The sequence below is a fragment of the Phyllostomus discolor genome, chromosome 2 (genome assembly GCF_004126475.2).
Source record: "Phyllostomus discolor isolate MPI-MPIP mPhyDis1 chromosome 2, mPhyDis1.pri.v3, whole genome shotgun sequence".
NCBI classification, from domain to species: Eukaryota; Metazoa; Chordata; class Mammalia; order Chiroptera; family Phyllostomidae; genus Phyllostomus; species Phyllostomus discolor.
This window is the reverse complement of record NC_040904.2, coordinates 92,527,870-92,544,656: the sequence shown is the minus strand read 5'-3', so window position 1 is coordinate 92,544,656 and position 16,787 is coordinate 92,527,870.

Below are 16,787 nucleotides of genomic sequence, written 5' to 3'. Positions count from 1 at the left end.
TAGCGGTACTCACTACTCCCGGGGAGCTTGCAACACGCATCTCCCAAATCCATCAAACATGTATCATACTTTGCCTACCAAACATTTCTCAAACATCCAAGATTCCCAGGGACTCCTGCTTAGATGCTCACACCCTCTGGTATTAGTGAGCATTGGGTTTAGAGACCAGAGAACATGTTGATAGCACATAGTCTTCCAGAGAATATGGGCTAAATTCAAAAGACAGTAAGTATTAGGCAGTGACATTTCTGATATTATCCAGGCTATAGAGAAATTTTAAACAATAGAAGGATTTTCTGGACAAGGGGAGTTTCCTGCTCCATCAGGGTTTGCTGAAGGCCTCCAATGGCTCCAGGGCCCTGGGACGCTGCGGGCCTCCCCTTCCCCAGTGGCTCTCCACCTTTCATCCTGAGCTGACATTGTATGTCATCGAGAGTGGTTTGCAGAGGTGGGGACTCTTACTTGGGAGTGGGAGGTATGTGCTCTCCTATGGCTTGTGGGTGAGAATCCCCTGGGGAAGCACTTTGAATCCCTCCAGGGTGATTCTAACACCCCCGGGTGGGGAACTCACTGTTTGATAGTCGCTACAGGGCTTTGGGTTCCGGAGTGCAAAACAGCACATGATCTTAAATTGGCCACGTGTCTTAGAGTGGTTTCTCCACCCAGCTTGTACAGAAGTCTCCCAGACAGATGATGTCAGTGCAACTGTAGAGGAGACTTGTTAAAATCTGTCCTCTCACTGGCTGAGAAAACTTTTCCTGGAACCCTCAGGAACTGATGGTGGGAATGCAGACCAGAGCAGTCATTCTGGACAGGCTTTAGGCAGCACATGGTGAAATTAAGTGTGCCTATGCCCTAGGGCCCAGCCATCCCCCTCTGGCATCTGCACCACAGGGAGACTCAGGCACAGGTCCATTAAGGGATATGCACGAGGGTGTTCAGTGCAGCACTAGGTGTGGAAATAATAATGATGATGATGATGGCTAATACTTGCTGGATGCTTTTGTGTGCTCAGTACCTTATATGTTCTCAGTACTTTACATGAGGTAGAGACATTACTATCTCTGTTTGAGAAATGAGAACCCTGAGGTATAGGGAGGTTGAGTAAATGGGCTAAGATCACCCGGTTGTGAATAAGGTTGATGCCAAGCAGTCTGGCTTTTGAGTGTGTACTCCTAACCATGTGCCTTATGGTCCATTTCTGTGTCCATCACTGGGGAATGAATAGGCAAATGTGGAATATTATTCATTGAGCACATGGACAGATCTTAAAAGCATAGAGTTGAGTGAAAAAAAGAAGAAAAATAATAAGTTCCATAGGTTACTATTTTATATAACATATATAAATGTAAGCAAAGACAATATAACATCATAAAATTTCAAATACACACACACATCCAAGGACACATTCATGAGTATCTGAAGTGGGGAAGGTAGGAGCCGGGAGTGGAGAAGACATGTATGAAACAAAAAACCCAAACCACAGGAGAAAAGGCCTTGCCCAGATGGTAATGATTGGGTTCCATGAACTGAGTTGCTTCACTCTGCTCTCTTCTGAGGTTCGTGTGTCCGCCCCGCCCCCACAATTCCCTCCATAAAACCAAATGCAAAGCTTCATTTTACCTTTAGGGAGGAGCAGAGAAGGCAAATTCATTCTCATCCCCGCTCTCAGAGCTCCATCTGGTGAGCAGCAGGACCCTGCAAAATGCATGTGTTCTACCTGGTATTTTACTCCACCTTAGGATGTTAGTTGATTTCCTCCCATTTGACAGATGCAAAGAGAAGCAGTTCAGGAGGTAGTGACCTCGCAGGTTATCAGCGGAAGTGGCACGTGACCCAGGTTCCCAGCATGGAGGTTCAGCAGTGTGGTTTATTGCACGCCCGCTGCAATGGCCCTGGTAACCACCAGTTTCCTCTGTAGAAACAGCCATTATTTCCAAGAATCAGAGGAATTTCCCTGGTATTGGTTAGTGAAGACCTCAAAGCAAGAACTGTACACTTAAGAATGACAGTAAAATTATTTAATGAAATTTTTCCTAGGGTTACATAGGAATAGGGCATTCTTGAAAGCTTTTTGAGAAAATGATTTACTTACATTTCATGTATCTCTGGCAGTGGCTGACCTAAGTCTCAGCCTTGTTTAGGACATGCCCACAACTCCATGTCTTGAATGGAAACGGGTGTCTCTTCATTCATTTTTGCTGGAGCATCTTAAAAATGTGAATTCTGGCATTTCTAAATGATTTAAATATGGGCATAGCTCACATTACTTCATATCATTGCATGATTCTCCTCTACAGATGGAGAATTAATCCATAGTTAACATTGTAATCAGAGAGACCTCAGGAAATGATTCAACAAGACATTATTTGGAAAATGCACAATGACTATAAAATTCAATTACATCATTTGTGCTCTTTTAAAAGTCTGGTTGGCATGAGAATTTGGCTTCATTCAATGTTTGGCTGTTTTGTCCTCACAACACTTATTTATAAGTTGTCTACTTCCTGACACTGACAGAGATAAATTTCTGATTGGGGAAAAAATTAACCACAAAACTGACAAGACGAAGGTCGATGGAGACAAATGTACAGGGCAGTGCAGCCCAAACTGTGATTGCTGTACTTGCTTCTCCACCTTAAAATTTTATCTATTTGTGTTGACTGCCTTTTTCCTATTGACATGTATGATTTCTTAAAATACTTTTTATCTAAATCCTTTGCCAGATACATGAGTTGCAAATACTTTTTCCCCATCTGTTGTTTGTCTCTCTGGGCTCCTACTGATAGCATTTTATGAGCAGTTCTTAAATTTAATAAAGTCTGATCAATCTTTCCCTGTAAGAGTTAGTTATTATTATGATCTGCTTAAGAAATCTCTGTCTACTTGATACAGACAGTTTAAGTTTGTAAAATTTACAACCAATACATAAGTCAGTGCTGGAGACTAAAGACTAGCAAGCACTTCTCCACCCCCTCATGGACATGGGCAATGGTATGGGGATTACAGTTGGTGGGGGGGAATATAAGGGAGACAAATGGTAATGGTAAGAAATGCAATACAAATAAATTTTAAAAACTAGTAAGAATTTTCCATATTAGCAATTCTGGTAAACTATTTGACATTTCAAACCATTGGTGTTATCCTTCTAAATGGCATAAGTTCTCTCCCTTGAGTTCTGTTCCCTCCCTCTCCATTCCCCAAAACTCATACCCAGATTTAAACACTTGGTTGGTGGTCTTTCTCTGTTTGTCCTCCCCATCCTTCTGTCCTTCCCTGTGCACTCCTAGGCTGCCTTTGTGTTCTATTTCAAATATGCATGAGGTTCTTCTTTGTATAAGAATTAGTAGTATTTACTAAGAGCTTATTTACTATGTGCCAGGCATAGTGCTAAATGTTTTCCATGCATGCTGTTATTTAATCTCATGAAAAACACATATATTAGCACATATCTGACACACACATCTACTAGCACATTTTCAGATGAAAAAACTGAGGTTTAAGGAGGTTAAGGTTTTTAGCTAGAAAGCTACAGAGCCAAGATTCAAGCTGAGGTCTATGAGACCCAAAGTTGGTGCCCTGCAGCTTCACATCATACAGCCTCTCCTAGCCATTTGATGAGCATTTGAGCCCTGGTGGAGGCCCTGCATCTTCTATCTAGGAGAGAAAGGCTATTCAGAATTGCTTCTCTCTCTCTTTTTCTTACCTAGAAATAAATTGAACCAAATAGGTGAAAGAACTGTACTCAGAAAACTATAAGACACTGAAGAAAGAAGTTGAAGAAAATACAAATATATGGAAGCATATAACATGCTCATGGATTGGAAGGACTAATAGTGTTAAAATGTCCTTCTCACCTAAAGCTATATACAAATTCAGGGCAATGGCTATTAAAATACCAATAACTTTCTTCTAGGAACCAGAACAACTTATCCTAAAGTGCATATGCAAACTTGAAAGACCTGGAAGAGCCAAAGAAGGCACAGTTAAGAGGTATCCCTCTCCCTGAATTAAAAAATATACTACAAAGCTACAATAATCAAAACAGAGTATGGGGAAGGCTGTCTGAAGTGATTTGGGGAACCATGCTGTGGGATGAGGGGACATTCTTTTAAAACAGTCCTTCCTAGCATAAACGCATTTCTATTGTGACTGCACCAAGAGAGGTGCAAAAGTCCTCTCCTTACTTCCTGCAATCCAATCCAGACAAAGGCACAGATCTAAGCAGGCTTCTGAGAAAACCAACCTCATGTTCATCTTGAACTTTCCTCTTTTATATATATTTATGTCATGACCTGATCTGATCCTTAGAAGGATGCTTGTGAGGTCAAAAAGCAGGTGTGGAGGGTCCATTTTATGGTTGTATAGACTGACGTCTAGAGAGGCCAAACAACTTGTCTAAGTTAGTTGAGGTAAGTGGCAATAGGTTCAGGACTGGAATTCCAGTGTCCATATTTCTATTCCAGTGTTTTTCTGCTGGATCTTGCTGCCTCTGTAACAAGGGTCACTAACATTTAAATCAATGCCTCCTGATAACTGTCTAAGTGCCAGGCATTTTCCCATAAGTTAGGGGGCATAAAGAAACTAGTGTTCTCAGAGAAAAGTCTAGTGGAGAAGACAGGAATTTTGAAAACCAATATTGAAATGTAACACATGTATGGAAGAGCACTCCAATCACAAGTATTCAGTGGAATGAACTGTCACAAAATGAACACACCCATGAAATCACCACCCAGGCCAAGACAGAACAAAATTGATACCCTAGTTGCCCCTTTTATGTTAGTGGTGCTAACAATTAAATATGCAAAAGTGGACCAAAATTAAGATAAATAGTTGTAGAAATTAAACTTTCAGAAGGAAGCAGAAAAAGGGAAGGTCATTTAAGGGTGTTTACCAGGTGAGGTGACCTGAACAGCAGCCTAATACTGATAATTGTCACAGGGAAGTGTCACAGGGTTGGTAGGGAAGGCAGCCACGGCAGGAAAGAAGCTCAAAGAACAGGGGGAGGCTGCCTCTTAGCCTCATAGGGGGCTGGGGATGGCCTGGGCAAGCCCAGCAGCTGAGGAGACTCAGTGAGCAGCTGTGACTTCTCACCCAGGCTGGCTCACACTGCTTCTGGGTCTGGTGACAGGGTCTCCATGGCCGAGTACTTTTTAGCTCCCTTCTCCCCCAACACTGTCAACCTCATTTTCACACTCTCTCTGTGGGTTTTCTATGTTGGCGAGAGAGGTGAGAAAAAATCAACTGTCTCAGAATGAGGAATGAGGGGCCTTAGAAGAGGCTCGGGTGCCTTTAGCTCAGCTCCTTAGACTGCATGCAGCCTTCCTAAGGCACTGCCTGAGATAAACCAGGCTGAAGAAATCACACACATACACTCTTTGCACAGTTTAGAGAGAACTTAGTGGTAGATGTGGTTTGACTAGGTACTTAGGAAAGACAGTTGCAGCGCTTGTAAAACAAGTGATAAAACTGAGAACATAAAACTTCAGGTTTTCTCATGTTTGAATTATAACTGCTTATTATCTAACCTAAAAATGGGGCTGTACATATGCTATTATTAATATAGATATTTCAAAGCAGAAACTCTAAGTAGGAAGCTGTGTGAAAGAAGAGGTCAGTTGATTACCCCTTCATTAATACATTCTCATCCAATTCAGGAAAGAAACAGAAGATCCAGTTGTTCTTGATCTTCTTCCTGTGGACATCCACCTGGACTGAAGATTTCTGAGAGGCCTTCAGATCAAGGGTGGAGTCTGTGGCATTTCCTCCAGGGGCAGCAGTTGGGGAGCTTTCAGCCATTTAGGACAGTGATGTTAGTTAGGGTCAGAAAAATGTGAGAATTTGGCATAACTGTGAAGGACTAGTCTATTTCTGATTCCTGTCCAGGCATCCGCCTTTCCCTGTTACTGCCCTCATCTTCCCAACCTGCCTCTTTCAACTTTCTAGCATCACTCTGTTCTCACCCTGGGCCAGGCTTTATAAGCATTTCCAACTGTGTCCACAGCTGGGGGGAGGATGTTTTACTTACAAAGACACACACACACATGCATGCATGCACACACACACGTTTTAAAAAGTTTGTGAAATAATATCTATTGGCCCCATCTATTTTATACTTTGATATTCTTTATTTTATTCTAATCTTTTATTTTAAAAATGCGGAATTCTATCCCCCCAAACTAATTTTAACAACCTGTAGCTTTGCATCCCATCTCAGGAAAATAATTGATGAATAAGGTAAATTTTGTTTTACTTTACTTTGGTTTTCAATAAGCATTAAGGTTCCACCACTGCTTCAGCTTTCTGAATTTTATTCATGAGTTCCCTAAGGCTCTCATCAGCCTGGGTGAGGAAGCAAGGTTCTGTGGAGGTCCTCAATCCCATCCCATCTAAGAGGGTGATCCCCAGGACTCTTGGATCTTGCAGAAATATATGATGCTCTTCCAAAGCGTATAGAAGCCAGATAAGAGGGTGCAATGGATAGGTGACGCAGTAGTTTTTCCAACATTTAAACCCTGAATTACTTTATTGGGTTGATGTTATACTATAGTATGTTTTTTGAAACACATCATCAATATGATCGATCATAGTCATTTTTACTTTAACTTCTTTTACTTCAAGAACAAAAAAAAAAAAGCTTGCGGGCTCAAGTTCATGGGCCGCCTGCCCTCCTTCTATGTAGAAGTGAGATGTCACCGATATGGCTGAGGCTGGTAGGTAGAGGTTAACAGGACAGCTTAAATGGTTAAAGGAGGGCTTCTGCAGGAGGAAAACGAGAGCTACAATGAGAGGAGTCATGAGAATAGCTAAAAATAAGGTTGTAATGGTAAAGTCAACTGAGAAAGCTAGGAATATGGAGTTCAGCTTATAACAATGAAAAACAAGCCAGAACAAGAACACTAATGGTAGTTAAACATGCATTCTCAACCAGCCCTGTATATAAAAAAGAAAGGGGGGTAGTCTTCCCTAGTGACTCTGATACATAAAAATGATTATTTTTGGAGACTTCTTGACAAGATGGATGCATAGGTAGATACACTTTACCTCCTCCCACAACCAAAAGAAGGACAACAACAAATTTAAAAACAAAAAACAACCAGAACTGCCAGAAAATCAAACTGTATGGAAGTCCAACAACCAAGGAGTTAGAGAAGAAACATTCATCTAGACTGGTAGGAGGGGCAGAGATAGGCAGCTGGGTGGAGAGGACTTGCGGCAAGACTGTGGCTGGTGGACCTAGCATGGTGGCAACTGGTGGAATGGGCAATCCCACATTTGTGAGCAAATAAACTGGGAGGAACAATTGGAGAGTGAGAAAGACTGTAACCCAGGGTTCCAGTGTGAGTAAATAAAGCCTCAAAACCACTAACTGAAAAAAAACCTGGGGATTAAGGCAGTGGGAGAAACTCCCAGCCTCACAGAAGAGTTTGTTGGAGAGACCCACAGGGTCCTAGTATGTACACAAACCAGCCCCCACCCCATTTGGAATCAGCACCAGAAGAGCCTGATTTTCTTTTGGGTAGTGGTGGAAGTTACTGAGACCCAACAGAGAACTGAAAGAGCAACATTGTTCCCTCTCAGACCCCACCCCCACATACAGTGCCACAAACACTGCAACATGGGTTGTCCCTCCCTGGCAAATACCTAATGCTCCACCCCTCACTATGTAACAGATACACCAAGACAAAAAAAAATGGCACAAATGAAAGAACAGATCAAATCTCCAGAAAAAATATACTAAGTGACAAAGAGACAGCCAACCTATCAGATGCACAGTTCGAAACACTGGTAATCAGGATGCTCACAGATATGGTTGAGTATGGTTGAAAAATAGAGGAAAAAGTGAAGGCCATGAAAAATGAAATAAAGGAAAATGTACAGGGAACCAACAGTGACAGGGAGGAAACTGGGACTCAATGGTTTGGAGCAGAAGAAAGAAATAAGCATTCAATCAGAACAGACTGAAGAAACAAGAATTCAAACAAATGAGGAGAGGCTTAGGAACCTCCAGGACAACATTAAACATTCCAACATCCAAATCATAGGGGTGCCAGAAGGAGAAGAGCAAGAGTAAGAAATTGAACACTTATTTGAAAAAATAATGAAGGAAAACTTCCCCAATCTGGCAAAGGAAATAGGTTTCCAGGAAGTTCAGAAAGTCCCAAATAAGTTGAACCCAAGGAAGCACAAATCAAGGCACATCATAATTATATTAGCCAAGATTAAAGATAAGGAGAGAGTCTTAAAAGCAGCAAGAGAAAAGGAGACAGTTACTTACAAAGGAGTTCCCATAAGACTATATGCTGATTTCTTGAAAGGAACCTTACAAGCAAGAAGGGGCTGGAAAGAAGTATCCCAAGTTATGAAAGGCAAGGACCTGCATCCATGATTACTCTATCCAGAACAGCTATCATTTAGAATGGAAGGGCAGATGAAGTGCTTCCCAGATAAGGTCAAGTTAAAGGAGTGCATCATCACCAAGTCTTTATTATATGAAATGTTAAAGGGACTTATCTAAGAAAAAGAAGAAGATAAAAAATATAAACAATGAAATGACAAGAAACTCACAACTATCAACAACTGAACCTAAAAACAAAAACGAAACAAACTAAGCAAACAACCAGAACAGGAACAAAATGATAGAAATGGAGATCACATGGAAGTTATCAGAGGGGAAGGGAATGGGAGGGAGAATGGGGGAAAAGGTACAGAGAATAAGTAGCTTAGATGGTAGGTAGGAAATAGAAAGGGGGAGGTTAAGAATAGTATAGGCAATGTAGAAGCCAAAGAACTTATATTATGACCCATGGACATGAACTAAGGTGGGGTGGGAATGCAGATGGGAGGGGGTATGCAGGATGGAGGAGAATAAAGGGGGGGGGAATGGGAAAACTGTAATAGCATTATGAATAAAATATATTTAAAAAATGATCATTTTTCACTTGTGGTTCAATTTTCACTTGTTAAGCATCTGCTCAGGTTAAATGCACTTGCCCAAGGTCACTCAGCTCATAACTGGAATAAATCCAGATCTTTCTGATCCCAAATGCCATGTCTTTTTCACGAAATCCCAGGAACTCCCAAAATGATTTCCAAAGTAGTGGGGCTATCAGTGAGTTGTTTTGTGGGTTTTCTCTCCCTCTTTTTAAACATTTTTAGATTTTTTTCCAGTGATCATGAGTTGCTTTTATAATAAAAATCAAATTTAATATACTCTATTTTTAAAAAACAGTACTCACCAGAAAACTATTACCATAAGAAACAAGAAAACATTACAACTCTCTCAAACTACTTTGCCAGCTCTGGTTTATTCTGTCTCTAAGTATTTTTTTCAGGTTGAAATGCATTTCATCTTCGAGAAGTTCCTTACTTTAATAACCACCTTGATTTGCTTGTATTAGAGTCATATTTTAGGCTCAATTTTGTTTTTTCTTCATTAGACAAAGCACAGCTGGAGTTTCTAGCTCTTTTTAAAAATTTTTGGATTGACAAAATTTCCCCAATAAAATAAAGTGACTGGAGTGAAAGATTCATTACTGAAGGTTAAGAGCGGTCCATACAGAAGTGACTGAAGGGTTCTGATTCTTGAAAGTTCACTTCGATGGGGCAGCTTCCTCCTTGTAATAGAAAGAGCCATAATAAAATGGATCCAATAAAATGGAATATAAAACTTCAGAAAAGGGCTGCAAAAACGAAGAGGCTGGGCTTTGTCCCAAAACTTACCTTCATTACAATTTTTATTTTTAAACTGGCCTCAGTTCTGGGTCATTCTTCTCATTGCTATTATCTTCATGTGTGAATACGACTTCATGATCTTTGGGCCCAAAGGCCATCCAAGAAGACACTTGCCTGTCTAAAACTTGTACTCTGAGACAAACTCACTAGTGTGAACACACAGGAAGAAAAGGAAGTGAATGCGCCTTAATCAAACTGACATGTATGAGAGTGATAATTAGGTCTAATGAAACCATCTTCTACCCTTTTCTACTTCTCAAATGTAACTCTACTTTCAGTGTTTTATTTTACCTATACTGGTCTGGCCTTCATGGTGTAGTAGAGGTATTGATAGTTTATTTAAAACTTTGGCTGTGTGATTGTTGGCATTGAAGAGGGATGGGTGAAGGAGAGTACCCCTTGTGGCTCAAGGCTTACTGGTTTTCCTATAGACAAAAGAGACTGAAAGCAAAGGACCCAGGCAGGTTTTGTGGACTGAATTGCCAAATTGGAGGGCAAAAAATCATCTGTAAAATGTCCAAAGAAACCTAACCATTTGGGGCCATGTATTGTCACATTTTATTAAGTGACTATCAAAGCTACATGCAGAAGAACTACTGCTGTAGCTTCCCATATAATGAGGATGTCTACAGTGTGCCTCAGAAGTGGTCAGGATCTGGATAAGTCCCCCCTAGCCTTGGGGACAAACAATCCTGAGTAAAGATATCTCCAGGTGACAACTTGGAAGCCTCTGCAATATAAGAGAGGGCTGGAGGAGATTGGGAAAGTTATAAGGAGACTTTGAGGGGAAAAACTGCATTGCTACAGAACGGATAAAAACCACGAGGCAGCTTCCCATCTGCTATAATGCCACAACTGGAGTTGTCCTCGAGAACTGTTCTTTAAAGGGTATATTTATCTAGTGAATTCATGGCCTCAGATTGGATGCTGCCAACCAATTAAGCATGGTTGGGGACCAGAGGAATCCTGGTCATGATAAAAGCAAGAGAATCAACCAAGAGAGCATCCTTCTCTGTGTCTAGAAATACAATTTTAAGTTGGAATCTGAATCAAGAAAGGAATCAGCCACCCTGATTCCTTTCTCTGAAACACGTGGCCCTGTCTGGCTGCTTTGGCAGTTGGGCTTTGAATCAGGTATAGACTCAAAAGGTGTAGGCTAATTCAAAAGGTATAGACTCATAGATTTACCTAATTCAAAAGGTATAGACTCATAGATACAGAGAACAGACAGACAGCTGTTAGGGGGCAGGTGGGTTGAGGATCTGGGTTAAAAAGCTGAAGGGACTAAGCAAAACAAACAAAAAAACATACAAAACTCATAGACAGGCAAGACTATGGTGATTACCAGAGGGAAAGGGGATTGGGGAGGTAGAAGAGGTTAAAGTGGGGATAAACGGTGATGGAAGGAGGCTCACCTTGGGATGGTGAACACAATACAATACACAGTGATATATTATAGAACTGTACACCTGAAACCTGTATTATTTTATTAACCAATGCCACCCCAATAAATTCAATGAAAAATAAGTAAATAAATAAATTACTATTTTATCGAATAAGAAAAAAAAAATGAAAGTTTCTTTCTTAACTAGGAGAGAATCTAGAGCTCTATGTGAACCAGTCCTTGTTCCTAGAGGCTCCTTAGCCTTATGGGAAAAAAGAAGTGCTAATTTTCCTATAGGGCTCATTTATTGAGTCCCATCTTTGGATTCTCCAATGTCTTTTGAGAATTATTTAGAATGTGAATTACTTGATGCAGTGAAAGACTTTTTTTTAAACTCTGCATTTACTTTAAGTGTGTCTGGCCACAGAAATCAAAGAGATGAAATTGGCCTAAGTTCACATTTATCTATACTATATAAAAAGATTTTAAAAGGTCAAGTATGACATGTCTTAACTGCTAAGCTCCTGTAATGTCATCCCCCACACTGTGAGTCCACACCAAAGGCAAAGGAAATGATGGCATTTCCTCTAACTGTGAATGGGATTTTCAGGAGAGATTTTTTTGTTGATGTTGTTAAAACTGCTCACATATGCTCATTACATCTCCAGGAGGATGGTGGCATCCTGCCTGCTGCTGTTCTTGTACCTCACCAGGTTCCTGGGTCAGTTACTTGCATACCTGTTAGTAGATTATAGTCATGTGGGCAGTGGGATGTCATTTGTTTTTGTGTCACCAGCTCCTAGCTCAATTGTTTTCACATAATAGAAGCTCCAGAAGCATTTTCTTTATTGAATTAATAGTGAACTCTCATGTTCTACTCAGCTCCAGCATTTAACAAGCGTAAGATGACTTAAATGAATCCAAAGGAATAGGACACAGGACATCTGTAATGGAGTGAATAGTACACCCCACCCCCCAAACAAGATATGTCTGCCCAAGGTACCTGTGAATGTGACTTTATTTGGTTAAAGGGTCATCACAGATGTAATTAAGGATCATGAGATTATCTCTTGGATTAGCTGGGTGAGCCCCCAATCCAGTAACAAGTGTCCTACAGACAGATGCACAGACAGGAGAAAGTGATGTGAAGATGGAGGCAGAGGTTGGGGTGATGCTCCCGTAAGTCAAGGAACACCTGTAATTGTCAGCAGCCACTGGAGGCAGCGTGGAACCAGCCCTGCTGGCACTTTGCTTCAGATGTCTAGCCTCCAGAATGGTGAGAGAATACATGTCTGTTGCCTAAAGCCACCAGGGTTGTAGTAGTTTTTAATGGCAGCCACAGGAAACTAATGCAGGGTATTCAGAAGGTCCAGAGAAAGCAGGGTATCTACTGTTCAAAGGTTGAACATTCCTGTGGAAGTGACAGGTCCTGTCCCATATCATGGATCGGCGGGAAGGCCCACCCAGGTGCCACACGCTACTGAAAAGTTTACTGAACGAGGACTACCTGATTCTGAGTTCTGGCCCAGTTTCACACGGGGCAGGCTACTCTTCCTCCCTGTACTCCATTGCCTTGTTATAAAATGGAGGCTCTGGCTGCATCCCACGTATCTCTCAGAAACGTCAGAGGCAGGGTGGAGGAGTGTGAGTTTGTAGAAAGGGTGTGTGTGAAAAAGAATAACTTGAATGGCATAATTTGAAGCCTCACTAGTAAAGCGTTGAAAAGGACAAGATGTTTAGATTTAGTGGCTGCCTCCTACCAGTGGGAAAGGGGGCACTTGCTCACTTATTTTCTAGACAGACTCAGACCAAAGCTTATATATCATTTCATCTATATGAGAAATTAACCGTCTTCAGCTGACAACACAGCTGTGTCAGCTAGAGTGTCTGCAGCTGAGTCAATATAAATTGTTACCAAGAATATTCTAAGCCAGAAAAATGGCCTACTCTGAAAGAACATCAGTCCCAAGAGAGGCCACCTGGGGCCTTGGGCTTTCTCATGGAAGCTTAGAGTTTCCTCCTAGGTTCCATGGACAGAATCATCTTGCTATTCCACAGCTACTTTGGGCCCAAGCAGTCGCTGTGTGAAGCAGTAGGGAAACTTTGGAGCCCCACCTAATTCATCCTGGGCAGGACCCAGGAGAGGCACAGGATCCACAGCAGAAGACGATTCTGAGCTCCTGTGAGAGCTCTGTTCCTGCCCTTACCCAGGTGCCAGGGAGTTGTTCATGTCGACTGAGCTACTTCCTTAATCACCCAGTATGTGCAGAATCTGTTAATGGGTTTGGTTTTCTGAAGTGTACAGTCCACAGGTCACGGGCAGCAAATACACAGACGGCTGTCAAGCAGGCAAAGCTTCTCTCATGGCTCTTCCAAGCACAGGATCTAGAGTCTGATAGTCGGTGCTGAAATCCAGGCTCTGTCTTTGCTCCCCGTGGGACATTACTTTTCTAAATAATACTATTTATGAAATGATATTATCCAATACGTAGTGTAGTTGTAAATGTGAAATCAGATAATATAGAGGAATGGATTAGCCCTGGAAGAAAAGCCATAAGGCATAGTAAATACTCAAATAATATGAGCTAAAAAAAAACCCACCTGGTTTCAGTGTCCTTTTTCTTTTTCCTTTTTGGTACCTTCCTATTGGGGCTCGTAGTTCTGAACCCTTCAGTAGGCACATCTGATATCCCCAGACTTATTCCTCGAACACCATTGCCTGCCTGAGGCAAAACAAGCAAACAAATACATAAATACACTTTCTTTTTGTCTCTATTTCCTCTGAAGGAGATGTGGTCAAGGCCTTCCCTACATCTCTTAGGCACTCATTCTTTCTCTACATGGTGACGCTCTTTACTGTGCTCACTGTGGCAGGAGGAACAAACCAAGAATTCTGGGAGTTAATGAGTGCATAAACATTAATGATCTAAATGTAATAGTTAAAAGGCAGAGGGTAGAGATGATAACTATCAGGGATGACATGGGGACCAGCTGCAACAGTGGAGATTGTATCTTGCTCCATCAATCTTCCTGTTGTCTTTTTTTTCTTTCTCTTTGGAAGTTCTAACAAATCACCTCTTTGAAGTGTCAGTGATGGAAGTGGATCAGTTTCACAGAGGGCCCAAGGGGATCTGAGTGGTACGAAGAGTGGACTACAGCAGACCCTGGTCTCCCTAAGTGCTCCCCAGTCTCTTACGTGCTGATGGCTTTCTTCTTCAAGTCCCTGAGTCTCAAGTCACACAGCTCCACAGAAAGTGGAATGAAAGTGCTTGGGGGAGACAATGTTCTGGAGCATCTCCTACGCAATGATGAAAACAAGGGGTGAACAAATCCCCCAGCTGTTTACGCCTTGTTTTGTGAACACTCTGAGATGTGCCCTGCACAGTGTCCTAGAGGTCCTTCGTGGGATAAGCTTCAGTTGTCGCAGTAGTGAAATTGCTCATAATCACACCCTCTATTGTGTTTCTCTTTTCCCTGTTTCACTTCCCCATTCCTCTACTCATGATTTCCCTGATCTGATTTCAAATAAATCGCAATCACTTAATTTTTGTCTCACCAGCTGCTTCTGGGAGAACTCAGTTTAAGGCAACCTCCTACCCACTGAAACTGGGTGTTATTACATCAGTTATTCTCTCTAAGTAATAGTTACAGTAAATATGTTTACAGTCGGTTTATACTACCTCTTTCACATAATGGTTTAAGTTACAGTAGCCCTAAAATAAATAAGTAAATGTGATTTGGAAGTGGAAGACAGTAGGTGGCTGGATGGGTGACCAAATGGGTGGGGAAGATGTTTTAGAGCCAGAGGGACTCTCTTACTGTTATGAGTGGGAGTGACCTTGGCACATGGACTGGTCACTTCTCGAGCTACTTCTCCTTTTCATTTTCAGTCATTCTTGAGTTCCAATGTATGAGCACCTCGCTTCTGAATGTGTTTAGCAATTTTTAGAATTTATTTTAAAAATCAAATGACCTTAACTAAAAGCCCATGTTTAGCTTCAGAGATCTCTTCCCACTTGTTACTTCTTGTGACCTTCTCTTTCTAAAAAGAAATGTATATTTGGACTTGGACTAGAACTGTTGGAAGATAAGAATAAAACAAATATTCTGTTGCACATATTCTTTGGGGTAAAAGGAAAGTGTATGGATTGGTTAAGAAAAATAAAAAAGAGGTCTAGAGAGTGGCATGTAAAACTTTAGTTATTAGCTATATTTGAACGTCCAAAGCAACCACTGGATGTGCATTTGTAAAGAATTGTGCCTGCATGATGTTTGTTTCATGACAGTGTAATTGATAGGCTACCTTTACTGCTAGTTTGGAAAAGTTAAAGGTGTTCCTAGAACAGCATTTTCATTTTTATCTTGATCATTATCACTTGGTAATTTGCTTTACATGAAGATCCCTGGGTGCCACTCCGGACTAACTGAATCATAATTTCTTTGAGTGAGGCCTAGGAAACTGCATTTAAGGAGTTGTCCCTCATGATTCTAATGTGAAAGGTCCTTGAGTCAGACTTTGAGAAATATAACCAGAGATGAGCTTTCTTAGATAGAATCCTTATGCTGAAGTCTATGAAAAGCATAAGAGGTAACTCCCAAAGTGCTGTTGTGTTCATTGGGCTGTCCACTGAGTGAGGTGTTGGTACAGATGGAGAAAAATCCCCCCTGGGGCATGAGATACAGATCTGGAGATTATTCCCACTTATGTGAACACCGACTGGTAGACAAATAGGACTGATTCTCCTCATATTCAGGATTATTTTCCAATTACCCTGTACTACCCTTTCACCTACCACTTCTACCACATCCCCTTTTCCCTGACAATTCTTCCCATTTAGTAGCTTCCAATTTTCTTTCCCATTGCCCAGCCCCCAATTTTAGTACTTTCCAGTGCTCCAGCCCTAGGTCCTCTATTTACTCTTCTTTTATGAAATAATCTTCAATAGCTATGAAACCAGAGTCCAAATCATTAGCAACTTAACACTGGTTTCTCCTTCCAGGATAGGGAGGCTGTCATCAGACACTTGCAGGGGGGAAGGAGAAATGTTTGCTTTCCCTCCTGGAGGTGGACAGTGCTGGGAGTGGAAGAAGGGCGGAGAAAGTCTCCTTCCTCTTACAGTGGGTTCAATCAATGCTTCCAATGTAGAGAAGCAAAGAAAAACAGACAACAGGTAGCAGTGTTTTCATATTAAAGCAGGTTAAATGAGTTATATCTTGCTACTTTTATATTACACTGCTATATATTGTGTCTTGTAATCTCTAGAGTAATTCCTTATAATTAAGGGAGAAAATGATGGTGCCCTGAGAGCTCCATAAGTCTTGGCTTCTGTTTGCCCTCTGTTTTAGGGCCTCTGCGTGGGCTGTTGGAGTTGAACTATGTCAGTGATTGCATCATGAACTTCTCTTTTTAATTATCTGGACCCTGGTCACTAAATCTCCTGTTCAACCTCAGATGAGAAGCAGAGCTAATGGTGGAACTTGTTAACAATGAGCAGCTTGGATATCTTTACAGTATGGAAGTGCAAAATGAATTTAAAAAATCCATAGATAGTACAATGTGGATTTTGGAGGGTTATGGGATTTAGCAACAGAAAAGGAATGTTTTGCTATCTGTTGAGCCAACACCTGAATCTTCATGGGGTGAATTCTTTATGTGCTTTGTGTGGGG